Here is a 25,312-nt window from a genome sequence, read left to right on the forward strand (position 1 = left end):
ACAGGCAGCCCCCTCCCCTCCACTTCCTCCGTTCTCCTGCACTCCTGGTAGCGCCGTCCCAAGGGCAGCACAGCGCCATATGATTTAGTGGGCGTATTCGCTGCATCACCGCGCTTCATCAAAAGATGCCACGAAATATATATTTTATTTCTTTCATGTTTAGGACGTTTGTGCTATATGGGTTTTTTTAGTGATTCGTAAATTAATAAATTAGAGTGTAGTTGTGTAGGTAAGTTGGTTAACTGCAACGTTTCGTATCGTTTTGTTTATAAAAAGCAATAATTCATATTGAAAGAAAGATAATATTATTTATTTATTTTACAGAAACAAACAGTCGACAATGATATAATAGCATAAAAAAGATACGGTTTAAAGACAGACCAGCGAAGTTTCTAAATAAAAATCATACACATTAAATTGTGGTACAACAAAAGGGTGTGTTTATGTGTATTTGTATGAGAGTAAGTGTAAAGGTGTGTTTTTCTGTGTTTGTGTGGGAGTAAGTGTTCAAGTGTGTGTAAGTGTGAGCATCATTAAAAAACAAGTGGGATCCTATCACAGCCAGAAATAATGAGTCTTATACCCGTATGCAGAGACAAACCTTAAGGTGAGGAAAGTACATTCTATTGTCTTCACCTTGGGGTTATTCTCTGCATTTAAAATTAGAATGTACCTTCCTTACCTTAAGTTTTGTCTCTGCATACGGGTATTAATTTATTTAAAAATTATTTCTAATATACTAAGGGGCGTGTTAAATATATCAATAGAAAAAAAAAAGCATTATAGTTAGAGCAAGAACGATAAAGAAAAGAGTGTTGTGCATAGTTAGTGCTACAGACTGGCAGATGGAATAAATACTTATTTCTTGTCACGCGAAAGGGGACATTAAGATCAATTTTGGAGAGTATGTTAAAAGAGTCTACTTTATTATTTAATAATTTATATAAATATCATAATTTAGATATAGTGCGTCTATTATGTGTTCTTCAAATAGTAATCAAAACCTTTTTCTAAAAATATTTTTTTTTTTACTAGCTTTTACCTACGGCTTCACTCACGTGGTATAAGGGAAAAATTAGTTTTGTCGTTTAGCAGTAAAAAATTTCGCGATGGAATGATATATTTTTCGGGATTGAAAGTATCTTGGTCTTTCAAATATCGCCATGAAAGAAATACGACGATCCGTTAGTCTATGGCGCATAGCATCGTTATTCTGTTCACAAATCCAAAATCCTACTATCAAACCAAACTAACCATAGACAAAGCGAGTCAATTATTTGTTTATGTATTTATTTTTATATTAACGGTTCAAGGAACCTTTTACAGTAAAAAGTTTACAGAAATAATCACAGCAGTGAACAATTCACTATGTAATATATAATATGAAATATAACTATATGATTTGACTGAATAATTAAAACTAGTTAGTAAAACTAGTTAGTTAAAGTAAAATATTTATTTAAAAACCTACAAAAAAGTAAAAAAGAAACGTAAAATATCCAAGGTGACGTATAAAAGATGACAATTAAAGTGAGAAAATCTTATGCTCTAAATATAAATATAACAAAGTTAAATTAAGAATAATTTAACATAAACATAAAGTGGCTAGTATTTAGCTAGGTAATAATGAAAAAGAAAAAAAAATACTACAATAATACTTTATAAATAATACGTTTTTTGGATCAATATGAAAGCTTAAATAATTTTGATAACACCTTTATTTTATCAGTTGGAATTTGGCAATAAATCCACAAATGTATAATTTATATATAAAGAAATAAACAAAAATACGTATCCAAGAAAACAAAGGTAAATTTAATAGTATATTTAAAAATAAAATCATTCCTTTTCTAAAAAATAACAAGTGAGATACATTATAGAAATTTTAGGAATTAGTTACATATTATTAATATTTAAAGCATTAACTTTGTGGTCAAACATTTTACTAAATGTTTTTAAATATAATAATTTACAAATTGATTATTTTTGACATCCCACCTTACCGCCTTCTCATTTTCAAATAATGTCGCTCCTTGTTGATGTATTATATATTTTTTTCATTGTATTTTTTTTTAATTCGGGAAGAAAAATAAGTATCCTATTTTACTTCTCACCTCTCTGGCTATCCCTATGCAAAAAATACATATGTCAATCGGTCGCACCGTTGAGACGTGAAGGAAACACAAACAAACACACTTTCGCATTTATAATATTAGTACAGATGTCGAAAATGTTTTTTGTGTTTTTTTTTCAGCTAATGAAATATATAGTGTAAGTTAGGTAAAATGAAAAATATCATGATGTACGAAGCTTATGTTAAAATCAAATCGAGCTACATGATCGCCTTCTCGCCACCCAGACAAAACATACATAACAAGGACACAAAGACAACAAAATAAAATAATTAAATTAACATACAACTTAATCTACCTGACCCCTACGATTTAACTGTAAGAAAAAACACACCAGTTTAACATAAAAAACTGAACGAAAATTGAGACGTTAAAAATTGTACACAAAATTGCACTGGGAAACATATATGACGGTGATATAACATTAACCAATAATGCAAACATACACAAATATAATACCAGACAACAACAACACTACCGCATTAAAAAAAACTAAGACAAACGTAGGACAGTTAAAAATACTATACAATGGACATAAACATAGTTTAAATTGAACGTAGTTATGCAGAAAGCAGCTAGCCATAGAAAAGTGAAACTGAGATAATGGCACCTTAGTGAGAAGAGTGAATTATCAAATCTATTTATTTATTTAACTTTCTGAACGTAATGTTATTTGTACATTGGCGGGCTTATTGCCAAATGGCAATTTCTTACAACCAACCAATAAAATAAAAGTTTTATTTTTATAATTCAAGTTACATAACATATTCAATAGAAATAAACGTATTTGTTTATAAATTACCTTAAATCAAAACTATTACTCAATGGGAAAAAGGAAAAAATCTACACAACAGTTGGAATGCTTTTGACTTTGACAAATGATTAACAATGAATACATTCGTTTTTTTGGTATTACAAACAAGAATCTTATTATGTATTTGAACAGTGTAAATCATGATCTTAATAGTGTATCACTGTGGCTAAAAATTAATAAATTAAAATTAAATGTTAACAAAACTAAATATATGAATATAGGAAACAAAAGAATAGAAATTACACCATCAATTGTAATAGAAAATGAAAAACTTAATGAAGTCACTGAAATTAAATATTTAGGTGTAATGTTGGATTCAAAACTTACATTTCACCAAAACGCTAAGATGGTAATAAATAAGATTGCAAAAAAAAAATCAATTTTGGGAAGGATCAGAAGATTTATTGATAAGGACTCCTGCAAAACTATTTACAAAGCAATTATTGAACCACACGTTAACTACTGTAGTAGTATTTTATTTTTATCAAACAAAGAAAACATAGATAAACTAACTGTATTACAAAATAAAGCCTTTAGAATCATTTTGAAAAAAAACAGATATACGAGGGTAAAGTCGATGGTAAATGAAATGAAATTATTAACATATAAACAAAGAATATTTTACAATACAATGATATTTGTTCATAAAATTATAAACTCTAATAAAAAAACAGAATTTTGGAAAAAAATTGATCGGAACCAGCATGAACACGATCACAATACTAGAGGTCTATTAGATGTTTTCGGCGCCATGAGAAATTTCGGGCAGTTTCACAGTTGACAAAACCTACTGACAACTAACAATATATTATTCTACGATCAAGAATCAACATCGGGTTTCTAAAATAACATGGATTGTAAGCCTTATTGAAAATGAGTATTTCCATACAAGGTCAGACTATTATCTTTCGGGTCGTGAAGTTAAAGGTAAGAATCCCGTTGTATATGGTTGCAGGTTGCAGGTTGCAGTGTGTTGTGGTGTTCGGTGTCTAGTAATTTATATTATGTCATGCTACTTCGCATGCAACTCGCTGTCATATATACATAAATGATATTTTCGAATCATTAAAATATTCAAAAATAAGACTCTTTGCAGATGATGCCTTAATATATACATCGGGAGAAAATTATAAATCAATTATGGACAGACTAAATTATGATCTTAATAATGTATCACTGTGGCTAAAAATTAATAAATTAAAATTAAATGTTAACAAAACTAAATATATGAATATAGGAAACAAAAGAATAGAAATTACACCATCAATTGTAATAGAAAATGAAAAACTTAATGAAGTCACTGAAATTAAATATTTAGGTGTAATGTTGGATTCAAAACTTACATTTCACCAAAACGCTAAGATGGTAATAAATAAGATTGCAAAAAATATATCAATTTTGGGAAGGATCAGAAGATTTATTGTTAAGGACTCTTGCAAAACTATTTACAAAGCAATTATTGAACCACACGTTAACTACTGTAGTAGCATTTTATTTTTATCAAACAAAGAAAACATAGATAAACTAACTGTATTACAAAATAAAGCCTTTAGAATCATTTTGAAAAAAAACAGATATACGAGGGTAAAGTCGATGGTAAATGAAATGAAATTATTAACATATAAACAAAGAATATTTTACAATACAATGATATTTGTTCATAAAATTATAAACTCTAATAAAAAAACAGAATTTTGGAAAAAAATTGATCGGAACCAGCATGAACACGATCACAATACTAGAGAAAAGAACAAAATTAGACTTCCATTTAGGAAAAAGGCAAAGTCACAAAATTCAATTTTATTTAAAGCAATTAAAAAGTATGAAGAAAAAAACATATCAAAATTTAAAATAATGGTCAAGACATATGTGATAAACAATTTATAAATAAACATATTTTCAATGTTATTATTAGAACACACATAACAATATGTATGATATGTGTGCCCTACTTTAAGATTTAAATAAAATAAAAAAAAATAAAAAAAAATGAATTTAAAGCACCGTAAGATTTTCCTAGTCCTGTGGGTGTTTTCTGCAAATTGTGAAATTCTGTTTTTGCTATCGGCACTATTTTTAGAAGGTGATTTTTACAATTGTTTGTATGAACGCGGTCTGGCTGTTTTTAGCAGAACATAGAATTGATCTTACTGGACCCGATAACACCAATATCTCATTTTTTCGAAATTGTGGACCGGTTGCTTTCTGCATAACTACGTTCAATCATTGTCTCGAGTGTGAACATTTTTTTCGGTGTGTGCATGAGCGTCCTACATTAATATACAAAGAAATTGACAATATTTCTGTACATACTTTTGGTTCACCCAATAAAATAATTAAATAAACACTATTATGACTTACCCTTACATGAAAAATCACACTGGAGACAAATTTAAATTCTGAAAAGCCACATGATGACTGCACTAACCAGACGAGGCATAACGTGACCAGACCTTATAATTTGTTGTTTGGAATCCTCGATATAAAATTTATATATCACAACTAGATAGTTTAGATTCCTTAAACTTCTGGATCGTAAATCTCTTACATATTTTGACTCGTATGAAGACTCTTCTTCCTTTCATAGTTTAACTTCCCTTACTAAACGTAGAAGCATTTCTGATCTGTCTTTCCTCTTCAAAATTTTATCGATAGTCCATATCTCTTGGAGCGTATTTCAATCAATTGTCCGTAAAGTCAACACAAGTTCATTTTTTATTTGTAATTCATTGCCCCAAAAAAATATGTTCAAAACTCGTTTATTTATCGTAGCTGCTCCAAATTTAACAATGTTTGATTATGTCCAAATGCTTGCAGACAGGCTGGATTTCCTCCCCAGGGAGTTGTTCGTATTTAAATTTATTTCAACAGAGAGGGAAAAAGTTTTTGAGATGGGAATATGGAAGTCTAGGCATTTACAGGGCTTATGACGCCGATGACAGGTCATAAGCCCCGTAAATGCCTAGACTTCCATATTCCCATCTCAAAAACTTTTTCCCTCTCTGTTGAAATAAATTTAAATACGAACAACTCCCTGGGGAGGAAATCCAGCCTGTCTGCAAGCATTTGGACATAATCAAACATTGTTGAATTACTACCTGGTAAAAGAAGAAGTATAAAAATTGGAAAATTGTTTCCAGGCGTTGCCTAGTAGGTGATTTGGTTCAGCCGGATGAATCTCACCCACGTGATAAAGGTTTCAGCTCTTTTACTTCACAAAAGTCAACAGATGGAAGAGTTGAGGAAATGTGGATGTTCAAACATGGGCAGAATGGTGAATGTTACACAGTGTGTAAAGTGGCCACTTAAACCAGCCGATGACAGGTCATAAGCCCTGTAAATGCCTAGACTTCCATATTCCCATCTCAAAAACTTTTTCCCTCTCTGTTGAAATAAATTTAAAGCTCCAAATTTAATTTACTTTGTCCCCATTTAGATATTTTTAGTACAAAATTTTGTGACTTAAAAAAAAAACTTTTTGAAACACTGTAAAATGAAAAATTTGTCAGCGTGTAAGTTTATGTTCCTTTAATTATGTTTATTTTATTATTATATCAAAATTTTGAATTGGTCAACTATATTATGAAAATCCCTCTCCTGCACTCCTCCACTCTATTTCCTCGTCCCTCGACCCTTCTTTCGAGCTCTTTTTTTTTCTTTTCTCATGTCTTAAATAATAAATTATTTTTCTCTTTACTGTGTAACATGTTCTCTCATTATATTTGTGAAAAACTTTAACTGGATGTACGTACTCTTTTTTATATTTTGTATTCTTATATAACAACTGTTGTTTTTCCTTGATAAATAAAAATAAAATAATATTTCTGTATAACCCTAAGAGGTTTTTAAAAATAATAAATAAATAAAAAATGTAAATAAAATATATCGATACATATACTGCATATTATATTAAAAGAAGGTTCCAGTACAGAGTACAAACTATTATTTTGTACGCTTATCTACACTCAATTATATTTTGTATATACACATAAGTACCTATATGTGTGTGTAATCTAATGTTATCAGTATAAGATACGAAATTGTACGTCAATCAATCTAAACGAATTTTGCACATCTAATTTTCCATTTTATGCATATAACACACATAATATTGTAATTATTTTAAGTAATGACTACTGTTTTATTTTAGATAATGACTACTGTATTTGTCGAGTGTACTTATATCACGGTTCATATACCTAATAATACATATACAGCTCTTTTATCGTGGCGTTATCCTTATCAAATCAATCGTTGGGATCAATTTATGAGAAATTTCTATAGATTATTCACACAATTGTTTGCAAATATTATTTTTTAATTGATTCAAATCGCTGGTATTGACTGAAAAATTATTTTTCTCAGTGCTATAATCTTACATTTTCAAATATTGTTAATGAGTATCTTCTACGAGTATTGTTCTAACTTTTATCAAATAATAGTCTTATTTTGCTATAATCGGCGTAAATTATATGATTATATTTATTTATTTTATATTATACGGTTAGTTAACAAATATACATACTAGAAAACACACGATTTAAAGGTATTCGTCGATACAATACATGCAAAATCTTAACTTATAAAATTACACAATATAGACATTCGTTGATTTTTTTCATGTTTTTTTAATTTTCTTATACAGTATACAATACAATTAAAAATATGTTGGTATGAGTGTACTTATTAACTAAGATTTATTCCTGACAGATTAAAAATTATTATATTCCTATTAGAAATTATGTAAAGTGTATTATTAAACACTCTTTTGTTTTTAGATACCTGTATTTCAAAATACCTCGTCTTTTGTTTAATGTAACATGACATTACAGCTCCGTTTGCGAATGAATTTTTAGCACAGTCTTAAAAATACTGTTTTGTAAATAAAGTTTATTTTCGTGAAAATATTTTATTTTTCTGTTATTATTCCTTTGGCTCCAATTTGCATAATACACTGTAAAAGTTATGCAGAAAATTGTATGAATTATGAGGTTAGAGTTTAATTATAGGAATTTAAAAAAAATCGTTTTGTATCAGGACTCTGGGTATGTTTAAATCTAGGACTCAATTTCGTACAGTGCAAAAATTATAGCTAATATTACTTTTTTAACTTAACACTTCTTGACACTAAGTAGAACCTAATTATTGCAAAACTTTTTTACGCGTCAATCATATTCAACTCGAAAAATAAATGCATAATATATAAATTATGTATAGGTAACTAGTCTCCAGGAGCTCAATCACAGATAACTATCGACATGCTAAAAAACGTGCTAAGTATTTGAGCGATCACCACGAACAATCATGAACACGCTGAAGTTAAAGCGGTCGCGTTGCAAAACGCCATAGATAAGTTCCGTATCCGTAGTCCGTGGTCAAACGTCAAATCAAAAAAGTCAACACGCGTGTAATCTCGTGCCGGTTTGTTATTTCGTTTTCAAGTTACAAACAATTACTATGGCGACTGCTTTTCTTAACATTTGGCTTGCCGACCGCCGGCTAAATGCATCGAGAAAAATTGAAAGAAGGCGTGTGCGAGATTCAACCAATCCTCTTGAACTGACCGAAGTTGAATTTCGTTTTGCAACGCGACCGCGATAACTTCAGCGTGTTCATGATTGTTCGTGGTGATTGCTCAAATACTTAGCACGTTTTTTAGCATGTCGATAGCCATCTGTGATTGAGCTCCAGGAGTGCAATTATGAATCTTCTCTACCACCTAGAGCCCTAGAGAGTGGTTAATTTGGGGATATTTATTTTTTTCATGCTACTAAGTTTTTCTTTATATATGGCCACACTGATGATTACACGTCAAAAAATATGAACACGTGAAATCAAACATGATGATTTTCATAAAATAAATAAAACAACTTTGTTTTTAGCCACTAATTTTTATTTTTTACCGACCGGTTTCAAAGCAAACAAGCTTCTTTGTCAAGGTTTACGTAACTAATGAATTGATTCCTTTTTATTTTATTTCTATCATGTTCACTAAATACTACACGTGGACCCAATAAATCAAGTGTTTTTTTTCTTACACGGGTGGTAATCTGATATCATTATTTTCGAAGTAAGCCAGGAGAGGACTAAAAGAAATATTGTTTATTTGGTTATTAATTATTGTTTTCTTATTATGAATCGCTTTTTTAATTTCTAAGATTTCTAAGTTGTCTAATTTTAATATTTTATTTTTAACATAAAGTACTTTTAATCCAGTGCCTTTATTGAAGTTATGATTATTTTCAGATGATTTGTTATGTAAAGTTGTTTTATTTATTTTATTATAATGAATAACCACAAAGTTAGTGCTTCAAATATAAACTTTATATTATGATTATTTTCATTTAGAACATTATTGCGACCTTAAGCATTACCCAAAACTCTTAATTAGGTTGAATTGACCGAACCGTATTAGTTTTATTTCCGTTTATAAAACAGTTTTACTCACCATTTGACGTTTAATCATCAGTGTAGCCATTATATGTATGAAGCAAAGTGTCGTATTAAAAAAATAAAAATCTTCGAATTAATCACTCTCTAGGGGGTAGAGAAGATTCAGAATACCACCGCAGGTCCCATATTGCAACGGTCAACATAGTTATCTTCAATTGCCTATAAAATAATATCAATATACAGATAAACGTCGTTTTATTTATTTATTTATTTAAAGAAAACAACAGACATTACAACAAAAAATACAGTATATACAAATAAACCAAAATTTTAGGCCAATTATAGTTTTCTATATAAAAACTAAATAGAATGTAATTTTTTTTTAAAAAAGCGTACCTGTATTAAGCCACCCCGTATCATATCACTTGCAAAAAATAAAAAAAATAATAATAACTAAAAGTACAAAATTACGCGGGGTTCCGTTCCGAGAGACACCGGCGTAAAAACAATCTGCGTGAAATGAACACAAATACAAATAATTAAATATATCAGGTTAGTTTCCGTGTCTAAATTCTAAGAACAATCCAACCTGTTTATTTAATACATACCCTATATATATATTCTAAATAAATTTTATGTGTATTTAATAAATACGTTTACAAAATAAATAATAATCTCTTGATATAAATAATGATTTTTTTATAGTAAATACTAACTCACTAGTTCGTCGGTACTAAATTAAATTCTCACACTTTTTTAAAAAAACATCCAATCTCATTTTCTTTGATTGTTCCTTCCTTTCTTGCAGAATCATAGCATAAACTATAAATATTTTTAAAGTCTTTTAATTTTAATAATAATAAAATAAAAAGTATAATTATACCTTTTTATTTTTCTTAAAAAAAAAAACGAAAACTAACTCGGAAACAATTTCACACACAGAAGTAGAATAAAACAACGTGTAAAAGTGTGTCTGCTATTAGAATCGCGGCGCCTACTGTCGTCTGGTGTCGGCCGAACAGGGGAATCCCACGCCGGCAACAACCGGCGTAATTGTAAATCGACGCAAATGGAACCGGCGCAAAACGACGTTTACCTGTATTATGTACTAAATTTAAACAATCACTTAGTTAGACCAGATCTTGTATTCAGGTAGTAATTATTATTCAAGTTTTTTGCCCTAACTTTAATTTTCTTTAGTTATATTGCTTTTCAATTTTACCTGCATATATTAAATAAAAAAAAGAAATGTGTTTACTGTTGTTAAATGGACTGAATGGGCCCGTGAATAAATAAATATCATTTTCTTGTCCACGCGTCGATGTCATTGCGTGTAAATGTTTATTTTCCTTTATTTGACCACTTATGCAACAGAATATATGGGTGGGTAATTCAACGTTATTATTTTTTGAATTCATTGAAAAATCCGTACCGACATCTGTCGTTATAATTCATCGTTTATAATACCGGTATATTCGGATTTAGCACACATACAAGCGTACGCGCACGTTGTGTACGAGAAACGTTTAATAGCGAAGTGCCGGCGCCAAATAGATTGTACGATATTATAAAATAAGATTGTGAATAATATTATTAGTATGTATGTATATCTAGTGCTTACATTGTACATATACATATGTACTATAATTACGTATTTATCTCGTGTCAGCTGTATAAAGCGAAAAGATAAAGATTTGTTTATTCAATAAAAATATCAACTTGCGCGTATTTTCAGATAGTTATAAATATATGTTTTTCGTCTTCATTCATATCACTGAGATTTTTCTGGTGTTTACCTATTTTTAAACATCTAAAATTCATGTTGACTGTACTCACACATGTCTTGTGATCTAGTACTTAGCTTTTTCGAAGAGGTTTTTCACGAAAAATACGCTTTGAATATTATTATTTTTGCAAGCCAATTTATAGAACAGATGACTGGCGTACGTAATCAGTATATTGATGGAGGAATACTCTTTCTTATCACGTGATCATGGAATATATACATATACTAGCGGACCCGACAGCCGACAGACGTTGTCCTGCCCGAACGTTGGCTCGCCTGCTATTACCTTGGAAAAAGACTTTTCATTGATAAGTAGGTACCTACGTAATTGTTAGTGTTTAAATTCCAAAACTAAAATAATTAATATTCAAATATTGAACCTAGGTATTTGCTTGTGGTTGAATTCCAAAACATAAAATAAATATTTTTTTTCAAATATGGCATTATTTTTGCAAACGTTAAACTCCGATCTTCTCACCAACAGAGGGGTGGTCTTATGTAGGAATATGTTTTTTTTTAAATGTATTGAATTTAATGTTATTTTCGAATTACCAAAAATCCAGTAAAAATAAACAAATGGGTAGAAATTATAAGGAATTTAAGGAAAGAATCTGATTGAGATCCACAAAAAACAAATGCTGTTTGTAAAAATTCAAAAACAAACTTTTTTTTATACATAAAAAAACAACATCTTTACTTTTTTTTGTAAATACATTCTCTTCGAATGCAACCCTGGTAGATCGATGAATAAAACATTTATGCTCCTTACTTTTTTTTACATATTAGATTGAAGATTTATATATCTACGAACACGCACAGCGCAAAGATCTATATTTCTCTGAAAACCGCACGTAAATTGGTTAATTCGTTTAGGAGTTCAGTGACATCACACGTACAGAGGAATTATATATACATAAAGATATAAAGTTAATTACTAAACAATTTCATCATATAGATAAGTGAATAATTTATTGGGCAGATTCGTTAATGTTATATAAGCCCTTTCCATTTTCCATACATCTCTGTTGAAATTATCTGTAAATAAATAGTTTCGAGTTATTAAAATAACATAATTGTATATTTATCAGTTTTGATTTTATTTGCAACTAATTACTTCGTATTTGAAACAATTAATTGGCGTTTAGTTGATTGTGAGACAAATATAAATTTTGTTTATTATGTTATGTTGACAAGTGATAGTGCTTTCGGTGCTAATTATTTATATAATTAAAATGTACCCTCTATAATTATCAGTCCTATCACTCTATTTGTAATGTCCATCGTCTACGGGTGAATTATAATTTTGTTAAATAATATTTAGTGTAGATACTGTTTGACAGTCAAACAAAACATACGAAGCTAATGTATTTAATTTATCACTGCGTAATTATTTTATAAGCAATTAATTTAATTCTGTCACGATTCAATAGTTGACAATGTCTTTTATTATGTGCTTACTATTTACAATCAAGTACATTATGTGGCGTAAATATTAATTTTAATTGATTTTTCATAGATTATACTAATACTTACCTACTACGCAGCCGTTCAATAATTATTGCGATCATTTTCAGTGCTGCAATCGTTAGGTGTTTACAAAATTTTGGTTATTTTTTTATAAGCTTACTTTTGACTTTTGAGTATTTATATTTATAATTACGACCTGATCCCGGCAATGCTTTGCTTTTGCTAGATTTGAGTACATACTTCGTATACAGGGTGTTCTTAAAACCCTGTCACACCCAATACCACGATGATCAGGATGGGCAAAAATACATATTGGCATATTTAAAAAAATATTTAGAACGAAGAAAATTTGTAAAAATAAAATATTTAAAAGAACAAATGGTTGCTTACTTCGAGAAGCGAGGGGGGCGCGGCCGCGCGGTTAACGTTGTGTCAGACTCCCCCCTCTTCGTTTCTCCCCTGCAGAAGTTAGCAACCATTTGTTGTTTAAATTTTTTTTTTTAAATTTATTCCATCTAAAAACATATTTTAATGTGCCAATATGTCTTCTTGCTCATACTGATCATCGTGGTTTCGGATGTGACAGGGTTTAAAGAACACCCTGTATAGATTTAATTTACACAATCGAAAGTTTAATATCAAATATTTTACGAGTATTTAGCGTACTTGTTTATGATTGAATTTCATAACTTGAAATAATTCATTTTCAAATATTGAATTTAAGTAGGTACCTAGGAACTTTTTTATGTTGAAATTCCAAAACATTAAATAATACATTTTCAAATATAGAATTCTTTTTGCAAACTCTGATCTTCCAACCATCAGGGGTACACTGTTTGTGGGAATGTGATTTTCAAAAATGTATTAAATGGCAGTTAATATTATTTTATCGTTACTGAAAACCCATTTTAAAAAAATAACTGGGTAGAAATTATAAGGCTTTAAAGGAAACAATCTGATAGGGATCCATAAAAAACAAATGCTGTTTGTAAACATTGAAAAGTAAACTTTTTTTTTATACACTAAAAAATAACATTTCCCAATTTTTTTACTATATGCATTCTCGTCGAATGCAACCCTGGTGATGCATAAAAAAACATTACGCTCCTAACTATTTTTCAACTTAATAAATTGAAGATTTAATAGCCATAAATATACTCGTGGCAAAGATCTACATTTCGCTGAAAACCGCACGTAAATCGGTCCGGTAGTTATTCCGTCTATCTTATTTTGTTTTATTACGTTTGTAGTGGAATTGCTTTATTGTGTCCAAGTAAAAAAATATATAAGTATATTCGCTTTCTTTTTAGCCGTATTGACACTGCAATCAAATTTTAATATTTAAAAAAGCACATTTAATTATTTGCTATTATTATATTTAGAACCTAGTATAAAGGTTGACTTAAGCTGTAATTTATATAGTTTTACCCACGTCAAGTTAAAATAGACCACACGTTCGACAGCTTAACTGTCATATTTATGTCAGTTAAACTTTTTGATTCAATTTGACATTTGCTAAAATGTCAAGCTATTGTAACAGCTCGTATTAAAAATTTTATTTGTTCATTTCGAACAGAATACCCTTTCTCCGAATAATTATTTTTCCACTATCGATTGATCCACTGCCTGATTATATTACAATTTAAATATAATACTCGTTTATGATTGAGTGGCCCCCGATTCGGGTGGGAAGAGCAAAGAGTCTCGTTCAATTAGCCAAGGTGTCGCATGCTCTCCATGACATCACAAAAGCGAAATTACCAATTCGTAAACGGACAGACGACATTATTTGTAATCCTAGGCGCCGATACAATGCAGTCACCAGGATAACATGAGCATAAAACTGTGTTTTATAGTCCTTCGTATTGTATCTAGTCGTGAACTTGTCTCGGGGCTACGTGACAGCGAACATGCCGCCTACAAATTCGCGCATTCTTCATAATTACATTCGTCGATGTCTGCACTCCTGGGCTGGTATTCCAAACGAAATTATAGCGCGGTATAGCGCGTTTCCACATACTAAATACGGATTATAGCGCGCTGTAAACGCGTTCGGAATACCACCCCTGGGCTGGTATTCCAAACGAAATTATAGCGCGGTATAGCGCGTTTTTACGTACTAAATACGGATTATAGCGCGCTGTAAACGCGTTCGGAATACCAGCCCTGGTATCGCAATTGCATATTCCTTCAAGTGGAAAATTAAAATTAATTTATTTAATAAGTAAAGTTTGATTGCACGGTAATAGTAAAATTTATGTATACGAGAAAATACTAAAAAAAAAAAAAAGGAAAAAGGATAAAAATACAAAAAATACAAAATTGGTCTTATACTTTCATCCATATTGATATTAAAAATTCGAAAGTGTGTACCTGTTTGTTTGTGTTTTCTTCACGTTACAACGGAGCGATCAATCGACGTGATTTTTTTGCATAGGGATAGCCGGAGAGCGAGTGACAAGTGGCACATGCTTCTTTTCATCCCGAAAAAACATCTCACTTCCTCGGGAAGGATGAAACGAGGCCCGGGGGGCCGAATTAATAAAGTAATAATATATTTTTTGAGAATTGTTAGTTCTATATTTTAATGATGAAGTTCGGTGGTTTTGAAAAATAAAAAATTGCGTTATGATTTTTTAAAGTTTTGTATTTCTGAAATTACTCCGCGTGTGACTTCTCAAGTTCTCTTCCGCTTCTTCTCGGCCAGTTCTGCCGATTGGTCGTTGACGGTAAGTAAACCGGAAATCTTCGACAACTCTCTTATCATTGGTTGATTCAGAACTAGTGACATAATTCAAAGTAGTTTGTTTTTATTAAAATATTTTTTTCGTACATTTTCAAGAAACTTTGCTGCATAATATTATAATGCTCTAATTTTCACAAGAAAAAAGACAAAACAAAAAAAAACAATCAAGAAAACATTTTTTGTATCCAATTTCCCGTGGAGCTGAAGTTCCTCATTGTAATCGTACTTTTAATATTATTTATCATTATTTATGTGCTTAAATATTTCATATTATAAAACACTCGTAAATCGCGTGGAGCATCACGAATTGATTTAACGCAGGCCACAATATTATTATGGATTGTGTTTGTGTGTTACTCAAATTACAACACTATGAGTCACTTTGGCGGGAGGCAGGAGTGGGGATATCGTTTCCTTGTGTTTGTTATTGAATAATTTTGATAAATAATTTTATCTTATCTGAGTTCATCGCGGTCACAATAATAATATAATTCGTATTTTACTGTCTTTCCTCCATTTGACACTTGACCCGTTCGTATAAACATAACAGGCCCTTTTCAGAATACTACGAAGCTTGTCGTATAACGTAGCCAATAAAATAATTAGTGTGTGCTTTGCAGTTGTAAAGAAACGCATAAATGGTGCCTTGTTGGTGAAAAATAATTAAAAACACGTATTTACCCACCCAGTAATATAAATTCGATTTTTATGTTCTTATACGGATTGATAATTCTGTGCGTTTTGTTTTATTACCCAGCGAGGTCATTTTTAACGTGTATTATACAAATACACAGGTGGATGAAGAATACAGTTCTGATTGTGAAATAGAAACAGAACCTCAAAAAGAAACGAAACTCAAAAATCTTCATGTATCTAAAATTTAGTTCAACGAAGTTTGGCAAAAAATCTCTTGAAAATATTGCTCGTTCCTAATTTAATAAACTGCCCGATAAAATAAAAAACGAAAAGTCGAATAGTATTTTTTAAAATGAAGCCATTCAAACATGTGTATTTACTGATGATGTAATAACTTATATTTACATACAAGTTATTAATTTAAAAAATACTTGGTACACTTCCACTTATTTATTCTGCCCAATTAGCGCTTTCACCCTCTAATGGGCATCTTCAGACTGGTGAATATTATTAACTGATTATTATTAACTATTAACTGACTGGTGAATATTATTAACTATAACAATAGTAACAAGTAGGTAAATACACATAAGCAACCAAAAATATTGACGAAATAAATACATAAATATGAAAAAACAAAAAAAGCAAAAACATTTTTAAATATAAAGTAAAGTTTAAGAATAATATTACGAGAGAAAAAAAGAAATCAGACTCGTTTTATAACTATCAAGTCCAGAAACAAATATATCAGCCTTGTCCTCATACTGATTGCCATATCTATGGAGCCTAGGGATAGGCGAGTGCATGTGATAGTTGGTTCTAGAATTTGCAGAGCAAAAAGGAGATCTGTGGCGGGTATGTCGACCAGGTACACGGAAACACACCAACTCCAGCAAATCTGGACAGTCAATTAATGAATTAATCACCTTAAAAAGTATTATTAGGTCAGTTAGGATTCTTCTATCAGAAAGTCTTAAAAGATTTGCTGAAGACAACAATTGATTATAATTAAATAAAGCAGCTGGAATATGAAGTTTAAAATTAATATATTTTAGAAATTTCTTCTGGACGCGCTCGAGTGAATCAGAATGTACACGATAATGGGGCGACCAGACTGGAGAAATATATTCTAAACGACTTCTAACCAGGGAGCAATAAAGTGACTTGATTGGTGCGATACTTTCAAATTTATTAGTAACCCTACAAATAAAAAAATATGTTTACTTTTTATTTAGAAACTTCACTGGTCTGTCTTTAAACCGAATCGTTTTTATGTTGTTATATCATTGTCGACTGGTTTGTTTCTGTAAAATGAATAAATATAAATTTTTGGCGACAAGTGGGGTTCCTCAAGGATCCCATTTAGGACCAATTTTATTTTATAAATAATTAGTTTCATATTTTTGTTTAGAATCACCTTAATTTGTTAATGGTTTCTGCATAATCTTTACCCGCTATATAGATAGTATACTACAACTCCCATTTAAATAAAATAACAAACAAAAAAACGTAATTTATTAGAATTAATCATAAATCGCCCCCGCATTTCCCAGAGCAAGTAAATGTGTATTATAGTTTTAGTTTAGTAATCCTATCTACGTCGAGACGGAGTATGTCTGCGGAATTTAATCAGCGCGTTAAGTAGGCAGCGGGAACTAAAATCTGGTTTTTATTATCTCCGGTGCGGTAACCTCTTCACGGTTCAGTCCGTACCCGCGGTGAGTCACCGGTGAATCGATGGATCGAGGATTGATCAACGCCTTCCCATCCCTATTATACCAAATAAGAAATAATTGAAAAACAACGAGTTATTTTATTTTTTTGAGCAAATCTTAACCCATTATGGTATACCAAGATTCGAAGCACCGCTCTTTACGATTTGAATATTCACAATCGATTACAGTCATTCCGGGTAACATTGGAATTCAACATAACATTGAACAAAAATCTGACTTATATATGACTGATTACTTTCTAAAAGAATAAAAAAAGTTTTATCAAAAAAAATATTTTTATTTGTGTGGTACCACCGCTCGAGCCCAAGAGTAAGTATGTTTGGGGTAATGGACACAAATTCATGTTTTTTTTTAATGCTTTGGATCAGAAGAGTATTTTATATCAAAAAAATATAGTTCAATCTTACCCGGACAGATTTTTTATTCAAAAATCAAGAAATTCGTTCATCGAAAATACTTAAGTCCAAAGTTACTTAAATATCAATATAACATTACAAGTTTCCGTTTCATACATAACACAAGTTTCCGTTTCCGTTTTCTGACAACTTCTACCTCTTACTCGCTCTCTATAAAAATATCATTTTAATTTTAAGTATAGCTGATTATAACCTGATTCACATATTATTTACAGTGGATTCACTTCAAGTTACAAGTGAAATATAAAAATCACAGTGACATCGGCATATTTATATCGAAAATCTAACCTGTAATCAACCTACCTACAGGAAGGTAAATAAACACTATTATTTAAATATCTCATCATATAAAGTGATCCTTAATACCATAATCACTATCCATTGTCTCACTTTTGTCTAAATCAACACACATTATGGCAGATAAATGTAAAGAATGCACTGACGTAGTACCCAAGGTTGATCTTATAAAATGTTTGAAGTGCTTGAACACTTTTCATTATAATTGTGGAGGTGTTAATCTACAAAAATTTAAAAGAATGACGCCCATACAACTTGAAACCTGGTGCTGCATAACTTGTAAAGCTGATTCAGCATGTTCGGCACTGAAGAACACAAGAAATGTAAAAACCGCGAAACTGACAGCTGTCACTTCAAAGTCTACCATAGATTCTATTGATACCAACGTTCCTATCACAGACAATAATAACTTCAATATCATGGACTCTAAATTAGAAACATTTGTGTCTATAATTGACATTAAAATATCTGAAATGAAATCTGATATTCTACAATCAATCAATAATAAATTTTCTGTATTCGAAAAAACTTTGGAAGCCCTATTATTAGAAAATGAATGCCTCTTGGAAAAAATCGACAATGCATTATTATCGACATCGAAAAATGAGAAAAGTGATAATATTCCCAAAGCGTTAGAAAATGAAATTACGTGGAGCTCTATTGTCGCCAAGAAAAGTCAAAATAAATATCCTCCAATCACAAGAAATAATGCTCCTGCTCTTCCGGCCAGACCTACTGTACTAGTGCACCCCAAAGATTCCCAAATGTCGTCCAAGTCTACACTTGACTTGCTGAAAAAATCTGCTACTCCAGCTTCACTGGGGATCACGGTGACTGGTATACGTGAGATGAAGAATGGTGGAGTACTAGTCCACCCGAGTACCAAGGATGAGGCAATAAAACTTACTAATGCGCCTGAACTCACCAATTCTGGTCTCGTTGCCAAAATCGCGCTGCACAAACTTCCTCGTGTCGCAATTTATGACCTGCCGCAAGATTTTCCCCTTGAAGAAATCGTCACTGCAATACATAACCAAACTAAAGATGACACAGGCTTACCGCTTGATTCGCTTATGGACCAAATTAAATTTTCACACAAATCTGGTCCACGTTCTGGTAACTGCATACATGTTGTCAGAGTGCCCTCTGCAGTCCGACACTCACTAATAACCTCGGCGAGACTAGCTTATAACTGGGACATCCACAAGGTGCGCGACTGGATCGACAATCTTAAATGTGCCCACTGCCAACTTTATGGCCATATAGCCACTAAATGCCCATCAGATGCTCCTACTTGCTCCCATTGTGCTAAAACCGGACACAATAAAAATTCGTGCTCGAAGCTAGACAAGCCTCCAGTGTGCGCCACTTGTACATTCTTCCGAAAACCTGCCACACATCCAACAGGGTCTTCTGATTGTCCAGCGAGAAAAGCTTCCGAAGCCAAGGAATTATCAAAGATCGATTTTTTAGCCAAAAACTAAATCGTCCAGTTGCAACCTCTAACTCATTTTCATACTACTACCAAAATGTACGAGGTGTAAATACTAAATTAAATTCTCTCATGTGCAATATTGCTATCTGCCACTATGACATCATTTTTCTCACCGAAACATGGCTAAATGATAGTATCGAATCTTTTGAACTTGGGCTGACTGACTACAATATTTTTAGATGCGATCGTTCTACAACTTATGGCAAGACGAGAGGAGGAGGTGTTATGATTTGTGTCAGCAAAAGAATATCTTGTAATGTAATTGATTCATCAAACTGTGTAGCTGATCAAATATATTTGTGTGTTAGAATTGGTCACAAAAAACTTGTAATTGGGTGTGTCTACATTCCTCCGACATCGTCAATTGATATTTACAAATCCCATTCTGACATGGTGGAAAAAGTATCGGTAGTTTCTAACTCTATTTTCATCTGCGGAGACTATAACTTGCCTAAAGTAACTTGGATCAACGACAATGAAGGCGTTAATGTGGCAAACCCCATATCTGTAAATGCTTCTCTAATTGTTAACATTTTCTCATATTTAAACATGTTCCAATTGAATTCTATACTTAACTGCTCAAACTATTGCCTTGATCTAATCTTTAGCAATAATTCTAATTCTACTGTCATTGAATCCATTAATCCATTATTACCAGTCGATAAACATCACCCTCCACTTTCTGGAGATATTTGCCATTCATTTTCTAATAACTTACTCAAACCTAATGACTCATTATATCTTAAATTTAAAGATGGTGATTATGCTGGCCTCAGTCAATATCTTTCAGAAATTGATTGGAACAGTATTCTAAGCAATTCTCATATAAATGATGCAGTCATCTTATTTAATGATAAAGTCGCAATTGGGATGGAACAATTTATCCCAAAAGGAAATTTTATTCAACCTAAGTTTCCAAAATGGTTTAGCTCTGATTTAAAGACTCTGATTTTGAAAAAGAAAAGGATCCACAAACTTTATAAACAAACTGGGAATCTCAAATTTTATCAACAATTTTCTCAACTAAGAGAACTTGCGAAGTCTGAATCATCCAATTGTTATAGATCATACATCAATGAAACTGAAACAATGTTGTCCATAAATCCCAAAAAGTTTTGGAGTTTTGTTTCTAATAAGCGTTTCAATAACGATCTGCCAATAAGTATGTTTCTTAAAGATAAACACGCATCTAATGGTACCGACATAGCTAATCTTTTTGCAACGCATTTTTCTTCAGTATATGTTAATAATTCTTCCAATGTTAATTCCTTATTTAGCTATACTAATACTGTAGACCTGAATAATTGTGAAGTGTCAGCTGAGGATGTCAGAATCGCTCTAAGTAAACTTGGTAATGGTAAATGTATTGGTCCAGATGGTATTCCTGAAATACTACTATCAAATTGTAAATCTAGTCTTGCCAAGCCTCTGTCTTTACTGTTTAATATGTCTTTAACAACGAGTGTATTTCCTGATATTTGGAAAATTTCTATAATAAGACCGATATTCAAATCTGGTGATAAATCTAACGTAACTAACTATAGACCCATTTCAATGATATCTCCTGTACCTAAACTATTCGAATCAATTATTACAAAAAAAATAACACCTATATTTAAAAATGTGCTGATTGAGGAGCAGCATGGATTTAGGACAGCCAAATCAACGACGATCAATTTGCTTTCTTTTACTGATACTATTTTTACAGCGTTCGAGAATAATCTTCAAGCTGATGTACTGTATACAGACTTCTCCAAGGCCTTTGACAAAGTTGATCACAACATTTTATGTGCTAAACTTCGTGCTGTAGGCATTAGAGATCCCTTTTTATCGTTTTTAAAATCCTACCTCTCACATAGAAAACAAAGTGTAAAAATCAATAACTTCATATCAAATAGCTTCCTAGTAACTTCTGGTGTACCACAGGGTGCCCACTTGGCCCCTCTTCTATTTAATCTGTTTGTTAATGATGCTGCTAATGTTTTTTCTTTTACAAAATTCTGGCTTTTTGCTGACGATAACAAGATACTTAAGCTAATTAAAAATATTGATGACTGTGTCAGACTCCAAGAAGACATAAATGCATTTCATACTTGGTGCAAAACTAATAACATGGAACTTAACATCGATAAATGCAAAATTATTTCATACCATAAATGTAAACATCCTTTTATTTTTGATTATAAACTTAATGGCCAAGTTCTTTCGATTGTCACCTCTATAAGAGATCTTGGAGTGATCCTAGATAATAAACTAACTTTTCTGGAACACTTTGATAATATAGTAAACAGATCCTTAAAAATTTTAGGCTTTATTAATAGAACTACGTCTGATTTCCAAAGTATGCTTACACTTAAAACACTTTATTGCTCTTTAGTTCGCCCTATTCTTGAATATGCATCTGTAATCTGGTCCCCTCATTATGCTGTTCATATCAAGCGCCTTGAATCAGTTCAACATCGTTTTATAAGAAAAATTGCATGGAAGATGGGATTGGAAAGAGGAGACTATTCATATTCTGATATGGAGAGGTTTTTAAGCATATCAAGTCTTGAAAAACGCAGATGCATTGCAGATATAATCTGCATGTATAAAATTATGAACTGTCTCATTGATGCCCCTGAAATTTTGCAAAAGATTCTTTTTAACGTTCCCACCCGTAGACTAAGAAATAATGAAATGCTTTTCCTCGGTCACTACAGGACCAATTATGGTGCACAGTCGCCTTTGCCCAGAATGATCAGGCGGGTGAACGATCATCAAGATCTTGATTATTATGGTGTAAGGATGTCTTTCTTTACAAATCAGCTAAAGAATCTGTATAGTTAGCCTATGCTTTTTACTTAATCTAAAAAATCTATCATCTGTCTTTGCTGCTTATTTCTGTTCCTTATATTTTTTTATTCCTTTGTAAAAATTTCTTTTAATTGTAATGTTTATAATGGACTTTGTCCGTAAATAAATAAATAAATAAATAAACATTGGACCACCCAAAAAACATCATTAAAGTTATGTTTTCATGTGATCTTATTCATTTTGTGGTCAAATTTAGTTATATGGAGCATTCAGAACACCAAATAATTCATAAATTTGCAGCTGGCTCAATCCAATAAAAAAAATATTAGAAAAAACTTGTTGAAGTGGTCCAATGTTACCCGAAATGACTGTACTGTTATTATTGTTATTCAATAAATCACAGAATTATTATCAGCTCTATTTTATCCCCAACGTTTTACATGATAAAATATTTTGTTTCATTTTATTATTCTGTAGTTAAGAAATGTTCAAAAATATTTATATCGACGCTGGAAAGAAAAAAATACCAAGCGACATGTAGCAAACTTTATAGAAGAGCCAATTATAAGTTTTTTTTTATTTTTTAATTTAAAAAAAATCTCAAACGTACTTATTGTTTTGGCGTGATTCCTACAGAATTAAAATGAAAATTCGAGATTCTTTATAATTTTTAAAAAAATACTTGCGGACTTCAAAAATATTAATACCATTAAAACTCTTTATTGCTCACTAGTTCGACCACATCTAGAATACGCTTCTCCCATTTGGTCTCCATTCTACAGGACTCATATTGAGTCTGTCCAACACCGTTTTCTAAGAAAAGTGGCATGGTTGCTCGGATTACAAAGGGGTAATTATTCCTATTTTGAAATAGAACAATCTCTTAATCTGTCTTCATTGGAGAGACGTAGAACTGAGATGGACCTTATATGCATTTTCAAAATACTTAATGCCTTAAGTGATGTCCCATCTCTGTTGCAATCAATTTCTTTTCGTGTTCCCAACCGTGTCACCAGAAGTCAAAATCTGCCATTTATAAAATCTTCTAAGAGCAACTTTGGTTTTTATGCCCCAATGTCCAGAATGTGTAGATTAGTCAATTCATCACACGACTTGGAATTTTTTAGGATAGATCTTCCGGCTTTTCGTAGATCTCTTCGCGACTAAACAGTGTGGGATGAAGTTGGATTGGCATGGTTTAGCTCAAAGTTTTAGGTCTTTCGTTTTTTTAAATATATTGTATACAATTATTGTTTTGCCCTTGTTTGTCTTTGCTAAATAGTTTTTATGTTCTTTTTGTTCAGTTTCTTGCATTTATGTTTCTTCATGTAACTGTTGTAATTGGCTTAAGCCGTATATATAATAAATAAATAAATCTTCGATTGGCTGTTCTGTAAAGTTGCTACATGTCGCTTGGCAACTTTCTCCTTTCCGACGTCGATTAAGGATCTAAGATGCAAATATATCACTGCCGTTATAATATCCTTCGTACTCCGTACCCTGTAGCTCAATCACAAATAAATATCTACGTGCTTAAAAACATGCTAAGCGTTTGAGCGATCACAATGAACAATAAAGAACATGCTTAAGTTATCGCAGTCATAAGTCAACGCGTGTGTAATCTCTAAGTCGACGCTCGTGTCGGTTTGTTTTTTGTTTTCCTCGTAAATAAATACAGTTCAATGGCGAAAAATCGGCGTTTACTATAAAAAAATAATACAATATATTGCATTTGCAAAATAGTAAGGAGTATCAATACAAAAAAGTGAAAATTAAATTAAAATTACTGTGGCGACTGCTTTCATTGACATTTGGCTTGCCAACCGCCGGCTAAATTAAAATAGCATGATAAATAGTAAATAAATAAATAAAAACAGCAGTTTTGGTAAAATTCTAATATTAGATTGCGTAGCAGGATTATACGTCGCGAAACGTAAATATTTTACATTTAATATTAGGTGTTCATGGATTTAAAAAAACATAGATTATTACTTGGTAATAAATTATACGTAGAGAGTGGACTCCTTAGTTTTAGAAAGTTATATTTATTTTAGTGCCTGAAATATGTTTACTTGAATAGGGAATTGTTTAATTATAATTTAAATCTTATTAGTAATAGATTTGATAGTGTACTGTCAGTTCCAGGATGCAGAACTAAATTCGCACAGAGGCACTCCTTACATGTTGGTCCGAGATCCTTTTATCTTCTAACCAAGGAACTACAAAACATTAAATCACTGGTACAGTTTAAAGTAGGTTTGAGGTCTTGGATTAGCACGGAAGGAGCAGATACACATTCCTTAAAAAATAAAAAAAATGCATACTGCAAATAAATCATATTTTCGTAATTTCAGCATCTGTTAATTTGGATTTTCTTTTGTTTTTCTTTTATTTTTATTTTTCTTTTCTTTTCTTTTCTTTTCATGGTCCTGTCATACCATATATATGTGCCATAAACTTTATAATAATTAAAAAAGGAATAGCCCACGCGCAGACGCTGTAGTCTTTGTGGGCATTTTTTCCAATTCATGTTATAGCTTAATTTTAAGATGTATTTTTCTAAAGTGTATTTTTTTAATTATATTTCTATGTAAATAA

The 25,312-nt window shown here is 31.3% G+C and overlaps 1 protein-coding gene and 1 long non-coding RNA gene across 2 annotated transcripts in view; one reads left to right on the plus strand and one right to left on the minus strand.

Annotated features, from left to right (window-relative positions):
- Dad (Daughters against dpp) overlaps positions 1 to 25,312 on the plus strand; it is a 165,586-nt gene that overhangs the window by 11,225 nt on the left and 129,049 nt on the right. The gene's annotated exons all lie outside the window — the stretch shown is intronic.
- Positions 13,587 to 15,499, minus strand: LOC148281782 (uncharacterized). The gene is made up of 2 exons (XR_015822276.1): positions 14,754 to 15,499; positions 13,587 to 14,558 (listed from the first exon to the last, which is right to left on the minus strand). It is a non-coding gene; the product is annotated as an uncharacterized LOC148281782 (long non-coding RNA).

This window comes from Micrasema longulum, unplaced genomic scaffold (genome assembly GCF_059751315.1).
Source record: "Micrasema longulum isolate JH-2025_06_02 unplaced genomic scaffold, ASM5975131v1 h1tg000407l, whole genome shotgun sequence".
Lineage (NCBI taxonomy): Eukaryota > Metazoa > Arthropoda > Insecta > Trichoptera > Brachycentridae > Micrasema > Micrasema longulum.